Source organism: Tupaia chinensis, unplaced genomic scaffold (assembly GCF_000334495.1).
Source record: "Tupaia chinensis unplaced genomic scaffold, TupChi_1.0 Scaffold000576_1, whole genome shotgun sequence".
Lineage (NCBI taxonomy): Eukaryota > Metazoa > Chordata > Mammalia > Scandentia > Tupaiidae > Tupaia > Tupaia belangeri.
In genome coordinates this window covers 19,376-28,890 of record NW_006160090.1, presented here as the reverse complement: position 1 = coordinate 28,890, position 9,515 = coordinate 19,376, and the positions used below count along the sequence as shown (strand labels likewise).

The window sequence follows — 9,515 nt, the reverse complement described above, 5'->3', positions numbered from 1 at the left end:
ATTCATTTATTTTAATTTGACCAGAGAGAGACACAGAGAAAGAGTGGGAAAGCAAGTCACCAGGTCCAGGACTCAAACCATGGTCACCCATATGGTCGTGTCTAGCTCTTTAACCACCACACCACCTGGTGGTCCTGCTAAAGACCAGTTCTAAGGCTATAAATGACCAAAGAAAGTAGGCCGGCATACAATCCCAAGGTACAACAGCAAAGAGAGCTGCACTCCCATAACCGTCAAAGGTTCGTCCCTTACACCTTGACATCTCATAGAAAAATTCCACGTTTTCCCAAGAGTCAGTTAATTCCTTTCTAAACCCTAACATCTACATCCCTTCTCTCAACTTCAGCACAAGATGATGTTGAGAAGCCATCCTCCACCAGCATGACAATCCTTTTCTCCCAGAAGAAGCAGGTAACAGGCATTCATTCCACAAGCAGTATGGGTCCACACTGACAAGACTGGTTTGGAAAAGCCTCCCTAATGTCCATGATGCTAGTGTTTTCTGACTGCCACAAACCAGGCATACAGGGACGTCTTTAAACCCACTTTTGCACTCTCGGTTCAAAGCAAAACTAGGTCAAAACTGATTTACACCAGGGATTATGAATGAGGAGCCTCATGGTGGTTTCAGAGTGGCAGAGGAAGTATGAAACTTGAGGGCCTTGATCCAAAGAAAGCGAACTTTACTGTAATAATCAATTTTTTAAAAAGTTATTTTCTGGACTTCTGCCCATTCTAGCACTAATTCAGAACACAGCAGGTAAGCCACTTGCAAGCATTCTTTGTGGGGTTTCTCTCAGGAGCCAAGACAAATTCCATCTCCTTTTTATATTCCCCGCCTTGCCTATTTATTCATCGGAATTTCCCCTGGTTTTGACTCCTGCCTTCCTTTAATCCAAACACATGCCCACAGGCTGCCTCCACTGTCCTTCCTTCTTTCTCCCAGGTTAAACGCACAGTGTTATAAATTCAACAGGTGTTAACTGAAGCCCAGCTGTGCTGTAGACATTGTGCTAGAGGCCTTCCCATGCATTTTCTCATTTCATCTACACTCACCACTAGTGTCAAAAAAAGGAGGCTTGGTAAATCAAAACCCCTTGGCTGGAATTATAATCCTACATCTATCTGACCTCTAGGCCCAGCCCATGACTCAAAGGCCAGAGAGTGAGAATACCTAACAGTGACACCATCACCTGTTTACAATTCCAAGGAGACAACTCACTCCACCTATTTAAAGATAATGAAACACAACAAAACAAACACAAGGCAGGTTTGACCACAGTGGTGGTTATGGTGCCAAATCACCCTAGTCTGAAGATGAATCTATAAGGAGATTTTCTTTACCTATTTACAAAACCTAATCATTATATGTGTGGAAGTGCGTGTACAGGCAAGAATGTTTTCCAAGCATCAGAACTTAAGACAAATGCAGTAAAAGTTCATTGTAATAATGGTGGTCCTGGAACAAGACAGAGTGAGATTTCCCCAGAGATGATTTCAGTGTGGTCCACGGTATAAGACAGTGGAGGAGAACTAGGAAAGGCTTCACTGGACCTACAGGACAACAGAAATCAGACAAAATGCCATACATCTTGACCTCTGCTTATTCTGAAAAAAGTGCCTGGCAAGGAAGAGTCCTCTTTCCCCTGCTTATGCAGGCTCTATATTAACCAAAGAAGTCACTGTCCAGTGATAGCAAGAAATTCTGCCCCTAGGGTAAAAATAATTGCCCCACTCCTATAGTTCATGGGTGTATGGGGCCTGCGAAGCCTAGAATCGATCCACCCCATTTTAACTAGCAAGAAACTACCTAGTAATACCTTGTTTGTATTTCTTGGAGGAGGGACACAAGAAACACTTATTTCATTCCACACAATAATTCACCACAATCAGAGAGAGCACAGCAAGGGCAACACCATCTCCCAGCTGCTGATTACATCAAAGGCTTGCAGCACAAATTCAATTTTATGATGTTAATCTCAGCCTGCCACTCAGAAATTTTCTCTGAGGGATATGATTTTTCTCTGGATTTCATTTTAAGAATGATTTTCTTTGTCCACAATCAATAAAGATATGTTTTCATCAAAAGACTCTATCTTGGCAGAATTCAATTGGCTATTTCAATCCCTTTTGGTGACACAATATTAATTAAAATAGTTTATGTTGCACCTCAACTGGAAAAAGAGGCAATGAAAATAGCAGCTACTCAGAACACATGTTCCATACACATCAACATGGAGGGCAGAAAATAATTTTCTCCTTCTCCAGGCGACAGATATTAGCTATTCAAGAAAGATGCTCTAAGTTGGTTTATCTCTGTGATCTCACTAGAAAAAAAAAATGAAGCTCTTTCTGTTGGTATTTTTTTGTGTGGTTCCATAGGAAATCAAAATGCACATAAAGGAGATGCTTCAAATGCTTATCTCCCAGTGGCTCAAAAAAATAAATAATTATTTGTGTGCCTGTGTGGTATGAAGGAATACTAGGAATCACAGTCATTGTTTCCCTTAACTAATAAATATATAAGCTATTAAAAATTATTTTCATTCCTAATTTTTAAATAATAATAATAATTGAAGGCCAGCTGGTGTCATGGTCCACAGCATGGTGGTTAAGGCATGCAAAACATGCTGTTCTAGTCCCTGACCTGGTAGCTTGAAAAATGGTATATGTGGGTGTGGTGGCACCCGCCCTATGGAAAAATGGTATATGTGCATGTGTGCCCAAAATCCCAAGAAGGAGGGAGAAATAGAGGTGAAGGGATTATATCATGACTGTTCCCCATGGTGGATGCTTTCTCATTCTCTCTCTCCAGTAAGCTCACAAACCTGCTGGCAAGTTACAAATTAATAACAATAACAATTTCAATAAGATATCATTCAATGTGTTTAGCAGAAGAGGCATATTGAAAAAACACAGAGTTTCTCACATTTAAAAAGGGATGATGGGGCTGGCAGGAGGAGTGGTGCTTAAGGGAGCTGGACTCCCACATGGCCAACCATGGTCCAAGTCCTGGACCTGGCAGCTTGCTTTCTCACATCAAAGGCTTGCAGCACAAATTCAATTTTATGATGTTAATCTCAGCCTGCCACTCAGAAATTTTCTCTGAGGGATATGATTTTTCTCTGGATTTCATTTTAAGAATGATTTTCTTTGTCCACAATCAATAAAGATATGTTTTCATCAAAAGACTCTATCTTGGCAGAATTCAATTGGCTATTTCAATCCCTTTTGGTGACACAATATTAATTAAAATAGTTTATGTTGCACCTCAACTGGAAAAAGAGGCAATGAAAATAGCAGCTACTCAGAACACATGTTCCATACACATCAACATGGAGGGCAGAAAATAATTTTCTCCTTCTCCAGGCGACAGATATTAGCTATTCAAGAAAGATGCTCTAAGTTGGTTTATCTCTGTGATCTCACTAGAAAAAAAAAATGAAGCTCTTTCTGTTGGTATTTTTTTGTGTGGTTCCATAGGAAATCAAAATGCACATAAAGGAGATGCTTCAAATGCTTATCTCCCAGTGGCTCAAAAAAATAAATAATTATTTGTGTGCCTGTGTGGTATGAAGGAATACTAGGAATCACAGTCATTGTTTCCCTTAACTAATAAATATATAAGCTATTAAAAATTATTTTCATTCCTAATTTTTAAATAATAATAATAATTGAAGGCCAGCTGGTGTCATGGTCCACAGCATGGTGGTTAAGGCATGCAAAACATGCTGTTCTAGTCCCTGACCTGGTAGCTTGAAAAATGGTATATGTGGGTGTGGTGGCACCCGCCCTATGGAAAAATGGTATATGTGCATGTGTGCCCAAAATCCCAAGAAGGAGGGAGAAATAGAGGTGAAGGGATTATATCATGACTGTTCCCCATGGTGGATGCTTTCTCATTCTCTCTCTCCAGTAAGCTCACAAACCTGCTGGCAAGTTACAAATTAATAACAATAACAATTTCAATAAGATATCATTCAATGTGTTTAGCAGAAGAGGCATATTGAAAAAACACAGAGTTTCTCACATTTAAAAAGGGATGATGGGGCTGGCAGGAGGAGTGGTGCTTAAGGGAGCTGGACTCCCACATGGCCAACCATGGTCCAAGTCCTGGACCTGGCAGCTTGCTTTCTCACTTTCTCAGTCTCTCTCTTTTTCATCTTTCTCCCTCTCTAGTCAAATTAAAATAAATAAATAAAGTTAAATAAAATTTTTAAAAAAGGATGCCTACCCTGGTGGCATGGTCTATAGCATACTGGACTGCATTACTGGAAGCCATGTGACTGACTGCTGGTTTGGATCCCCAGTCACCCTGAAATCTCATAGGGAGTGCATGTGGACTTTCAGGTCTGGAGGAGCTGGACAGTGGGAATGAGGCATGGGGACTGCAGTAGGATGAGACCTTCCTTGTCAAGGTTGTTTCTCTCTCTCTAGTACAGATGGGTATGCCTATACTCTCTATCAGAAAAAGAAATAACATGAAATGAAAAATTAAATTAAAAAAGAGGAAAAAATATAAGTACATTACAGACTATATGGGAATTCTGTTTTAACAGTGGTTTGGAGGGACCAGCAGTTAGCGTAATGGCTGTTGCTGGACTCCCATGTAGTCGACCACAGTTTGCTCCCGAACCCGGTGGCTTAAAACTCACGCTGGGTGCATGTGCGTGCGTGCCCAACATCCCGAGAGGAGAATGGAGGAGAAGGGATTGTGGCGTGGCCATCCCCCCTGGGGGTGATTTCTCGCTTTCTGTCTCTCTGTCTCTCTCTGTCTGTCTGGCGAGTGCATGTGCTCTATAGCAAAAAACCTCTCAAAAAAAAACAAAAAAACAGTGGTTTAGAAAGCATGAAGTCACTTAGTAAAAATGATGCAGCTAATGTGCCCCTAACACTGCTCTCCACTTGAGACTAAGATAGGGGGCCCAGATTCTGCCCCATGATGCTGACAGGAGATGGAATCTTGTTACACAGAGTAAGAAGGGCTAACGCCTGGTTCCCACAAGGTGGACGAAGAATACAGCAAAGGAAGGCTGTATTTAACCCTGCCTTGGACTGATCAAGGATGGCTCCTCAAAGGGCAAAGCAATTACTGAAACATCAGTTGGTAGTTTACATTCACAGTTAAAAAACAAAAAAGTAAACCTAGTCTGTAACCAGGTCTCTGTAAACAAAACCTTCTTAGCCTCTAAGTCCATTACACTTCTGAACTTAAGATGATAATAAAGAAGGGAAGAGTGGGACCAGTAGATGGCGTAACGGTTATGTCACTAGACTGCTATGTGGTCAACCACAGTTGAGTTCCCGACATAGTGGCTTAAAACTCACACCAGGCACAGGTGCGTGCATGCCCAAAATTCCAACAGGAGAATGGAGAAGAGATTTCAGCATGGCCATCTCCCCTGCGGATGGTTTTCTCACTTTCTGTCTCTCTGTCTCTCTGGTGAGTGTATGCATTCCAGGGGAAAAGATCTTCCTAAAAAGGACCAGCAGATGACATAATGGTTATGTCACTGGACTCCCATGTAGTCAACTGTGGTTCGAGTCCCAGACCCAGTGGCTTAAAACTCATGCTGGGAGCATGTGTGTGTGTGCTCAAGATCCCGAGAGGGCAGCATGTCCTTCACCCTTGGGGGGTGATTTTTCACTTTCTGTCTCTCTCTGTCTCTCCAGTGAGTGCATGTTCCCTATAGGAAAACAAACAAACAAACAAAAAACTTCTAGGCTGGCAGGTGGCATCGTAGTTAGGGGTGCTGGACTCCCACATGGCTGACCATGGTTTGAGTCCCGGACCTGGTGGCTTGTTTTCTCTATTTTTTTTTTCACAAGCCAATTTTTATTATCTCTTCATTTCTTACATTTGAAGTACTCTTCAATGACATCCTTGGCCTGAGATTCCTTGTCTTAGTCCTTAACTACTACACAGCTGCAACCAACCACTTTATGGGGTTTTCCCTCTCTGTCAATTTTATAGAGGCCTACCCATTCTCCTAGTTTCTTGTTGTCATCAACCTTAATCAGGTTGATTTGGTGTTTGGCACAAAGGGCCTCCACCAACTTGACATACATAAGTTCATCACAGTTGGATGCAAGCACACACAGGTGGGCTTGGAGCTTGTCTTAGGCTTTGGCGGCTTCGCAAATTCCACTTGCTAGGCCATCATGGATGAGGGCGGTCTTCAACACCTCTTGTAAAGCAGTATTAATGTCCATTATACCTCCAGCAGCCATGCCTTCCTCGGCCATGGCAGTGGATTAGGGGTGGAGCCGAATCTTGAATGCACCTGAGCCTCGGCACAAATAGGGGGAGGCAGGGGAAAAGGGGTTTTTTTTTTTTTTTTTTAGAGTGCTTTCTCTCTTTCACTGTCCCTTTCTCCTCAAATCAAATGAAATAAATAAACTAATTTAAAAAAAAGGAAGAAAAAAATTTCTTGAAAAAGGGACCTTAATCTGTTAAGTGCTCAAAACATGCTCTTAGCTTAAGCTGGATTTATACCTAAAATAGAGAAGCATCAAGTTAGGAAACTTAGGGACCACCAGTTAGTGTAATGGCCATGTCGCTGGACTCCCATGTAGTCGACCGCGGTTCACGTCCCAAACCCGGTGGCTTAAAACTCACGCCGGGCATGTGTACGTGTGTGCCCAAGATCCTGCGAGGAAAATGGAGGAGAAGGGATTGTGACGTGGCCATTCCCCCGGGGGGTGATTTCTCGCTTTCTGTCTGTCTCTGTCTGGCAAGCGCATGCGCCCTATAGCAAAAACCTCTCAAAAAAAAAAAAAAATTAGGGAACTTACAGAAATTATAGAAGCCTAGCCCAAATCTTATAGACATTATAGAAACCTAGCCCAAATCTCCATTTTACAGATGGAAGGAAAAAAAAATAAAAAGGAATGTTGATTTGGTTAAAAGCAGGAAGTAGACTACAGTTTGGATTTGTTTCCATACTTGATCAGTAATGATAAACCAAATCTCTACCTAGACAAGGATTACACACTCTTCCAAAGAGTCTCTGTAAATGTGTATGCTAATGTTGGACAAACAATGGTTAAAAAAAAGAATGAAGTGTCTATCAACATCAGAATTACTGGAGGAGGAGGGAGGGTTAATATTAAAATGCAGATTTCCTCGGCTCTGTGCTATATATGATGAATTAGAACCAGAATCTCCAAGGGACAGGGTCCAAGAATCTGAATTTAAACTAGCTATCCAAAGAAATAGTTATTCACCCTTAAGGCTAAGGAACTTGAATCAAGCTTAGCATCCTCTGTGTATAGCTCAAGTAATGAAATATTAAGATTAGTTAAAGAAATTAATGAAAAATTTACTGAATGAATGAGTGAGTGACCAAAAAGAATAATTCCTTCAAAGAGATCTTACAAAGGCCAGGTCTTCATGGCCTAGTGAGAATCCCAGTGCATGGCTTCATCTGGTCCTTCCATGGCCAATAGGCCTGGCCTGGTCCGCTACCCCACGATCTTCCTCTACAGTGACAAAAACATCAATAATTAAATTATTTTGTTGACTACTGCTGTCTCCATGTCACAAAGACTTTTTCCATTCTTTTGGGGCAGTGCACCAAAATATCCTATGGTCTTTTCTTTGAAATCCATGTGGCAAAAAGAGCCTAAAAGAGAAAAAACTCTAGGCATTCAATTGTTCAGCAAATTAGTACAATGTTTTCAAAATGGATAACTCATGCATGAGCAAGCTGGAATTTTGAGGCAACTTCTTCCAAATCTGAAAAGTTAACAATATCAAAGAAAAACTGCTCAAAAGCTAACAATGCCAAAGAAAAGTTGCTGAAATGCTAACAATACCAAAGAAAAACTATTTAAAATCTAACAATACTGAAGAAAAATGTAAGGTCTGGGGGAAGGGAAAAGAAACATGGCAGAAATTTTCCCGCAGGAACTTTCCTGTTTTCTGCATCTGGCCCTCTATCGCCAACCCGCCCTTCAGCATTTGGCGCCCCTGCCAAAGTTGAACAGAAACAGCGAAACTTCACTGGCCAGACAAGGACCCGTGGTGACCACCTACTGGACAACAGCCCCTTAAGAATGAGCAGCACCCACCCTGGGTGTGACTCCCTTGGTCTCTGACCAGGCCTAGGGACCTCACTGGAGACCACAGAATAAATTATGCTGGTTTTATTAAACCTAGGGACCTCACCAGAGACCACAGAATAAATTATGCTGATTTTATTAAACCCCAAGTCCTGACTCAGGTATTTTCATCCTTGCCACCTCTGACTTTGCCACCGATCCCAAATCAAACCTAAAAAAAAATTACAAAAGGGTAAAAGTCTATAACAAATTCTTTCCAAAATGTTTGGTTTTCTTTTGGTGCTCCAAAAGAACAAACCAATTTTTTTTATATAAGATATAAAGAATATATATATGTATTATATATTGGGTCATCGGAAAAGTCATGATGTATTTTTCTTGTTCTTCTATGCAAAAATGCATCATGACTTTCCTGATGACCCAATATTATACATAACATTTACACTTATTATATATAGTATACTTTATATGTTTTATATATATATTATATATAGTATACTTATTATATATAGTACACTTATTATATATAGTATACTTTATATGTTTTATATATATATGTATGTGTGTGTGTACACACACATACATATATATATAATATACATGTTTCTTAATTTGCCAGAGGACATGTGCTCACCAGAGACAGAGAGGAAGGGAGGAACCCGCAATGGGGTCTGGTCACACTGCAGTTCCTTCTCCATTTCTCCATCCTTTGTGATTTGGGGCACACATACATACTTATGTGCACTTGGCATATTTTTCAAGCAGCTGGGGTAAAGATTCCAACTGCAACTGCTCACCTGGAATTCAGCTTTCATTAATCACGAGCCCACAGAACCGGTCCCAAACCAATTTTTAAAGCGTAAAGCAGGGTATAAAATGCTCAGAGATACTATCACAAAGTCTGGATAATCTCATATTTCAATCTAAACAATCAGAACAGTTAAAACATCTCTTGGTCTACTTCTTAGAATAATCCTAACTCTACTCAAGGCTGTCTTTAGTGGTGTTCCTGCCTTTGGTCAAGAGGAGGGGTAGGGACCAGCAGTTGGCATAATGGCTATGTTGCTAGACTCCCATGTATCGACCACAGTTCGAGTCCCGGACCCTGTGGCTTAAATTCACACCGGGTGCATGTGCGTGCGTGCCCAAGGTCCAGAGGGGAGAATGGAGAGAAGGGATTGTGGTGTGGCCATCCCCCCTGGGGGGTGATTTTTCGCTTTCTGTCTCTCTCTGTCTTCCTGGCAAGCACGCACACCCTATAGCAAAAACCTCTCACAAACACCTCTCATTAAAAAAAAAAAAAAAAAAAAAAGAGGAGGGGTAAAGTAGAGAGCACTACATTTGCCAAGTGCCATGGGGTACCAGAGCAGGCTAGTGTTGTATTCACAACTAAGTCTTCCAACAATGCTGTGAGATACACGCCCTTAGAGATTAAATCATTACCTAATAAT

At 41.2% G+C, this 9,515-nt stretch overlaps 1 pseudogene; it reads right to left on the bottom strand.

The window, feature by feature from the left end:
• Nucleotides 1-5,813: 5,813 nt before the first annotated feature.
• LOC106735932 (40S ribosomal protein S12 pseudogene) lies at nt 5,814-6,246 on the bottom strand (annotated as a pseudogene).
• Between the last annotated feature and the right edge of the window lie 3,269 nt (nt 6,247-9,515).